This window comes from Pelecanus crispus, chromosome 18 (genome assembly GCF_030463565.1).
Source record: "Pelecanus crispus isolate bPelCri1 chromosome 18, bPelCri1.pri, whole genome shotgun sequence".
Taxonomy (NCBI): Eukaryota; Metazoa; Chordata; class Aves; order Pelecaniformes; family Pelecanidae; genus Pelecanus; species Pelecanus crispus.
In genome coordinates this window covers 8,441,113-8,441,906 of record NC_134660.1, presented here as the reverse complement: position 1 = coordinate 8,441,906, position 794 = coordinate 8,441,113, and positions in this window count along the sequence as shown.

Here is a 794-nt window from a genome sequence, read left to right as displayed (position 1 = left end):
GGGTTTTGCTCATGCACCCTTATCTCACCATTCTGGTTGTCACTTCTTGGCTCCAATGCCTTTGTGTTGTTAGTTTCTTACCAGTATTTCAGATTTTTCCAAGCAGCCAGAGAAGGGGAACTTGGGGTTGTAATTTCAAGTGTTTCCCAAGAATTCTAGGATACAAAGCTGTGCTGGAGGGGATCTAGGAGTATTACTTTGTCTTATACTCAGAAAAGCTCCTCATGGGCACAGAGAAGACACGGTCTCTTCCTTTACAGTTTTTTAAGTTACCAGCCAAGAGAGGAATTGCTGAGAACATCAGCTCTTTCCTGGAAACATCAGAATACTGAAGAGGGGTGGGAGTTTGCTCAAGTGTTTATTATCATTTAGTTCCACAGCTTGGTGTTGTCTGAAATGTCTCCTCAGTTTAGGTCTGTGCTCCTCCAATAACACCATCTCACACGTCACAGAAAGCAAAGTGGTTTACAGCCTTCTGCTTTATCTCTCGGTGGGGTGGAAATTGCATGGTTAAAAAACTTTGAGGAAGCAGATTAACTCAGATTAGATGTCATGCTGGCAGGCTCTGGAAGAATAAATATGTGAAAGGTGAAATCTAACAAACAGGAGAAGCAGATATTTTCTAAGAAGTCTGGAAGAATCATGGAGCATGTCCCCTCATAATGCCCGTCAGTGCATGTGAAGGAGAGGAAGGGAATTGGAACAATCAGCATGCATTTACCAAGGGTAAACCAGACCTGACCAATGTGATTGCCTTCTGTAATAAAATGACTGGAATTATGAATGTGGGGGAG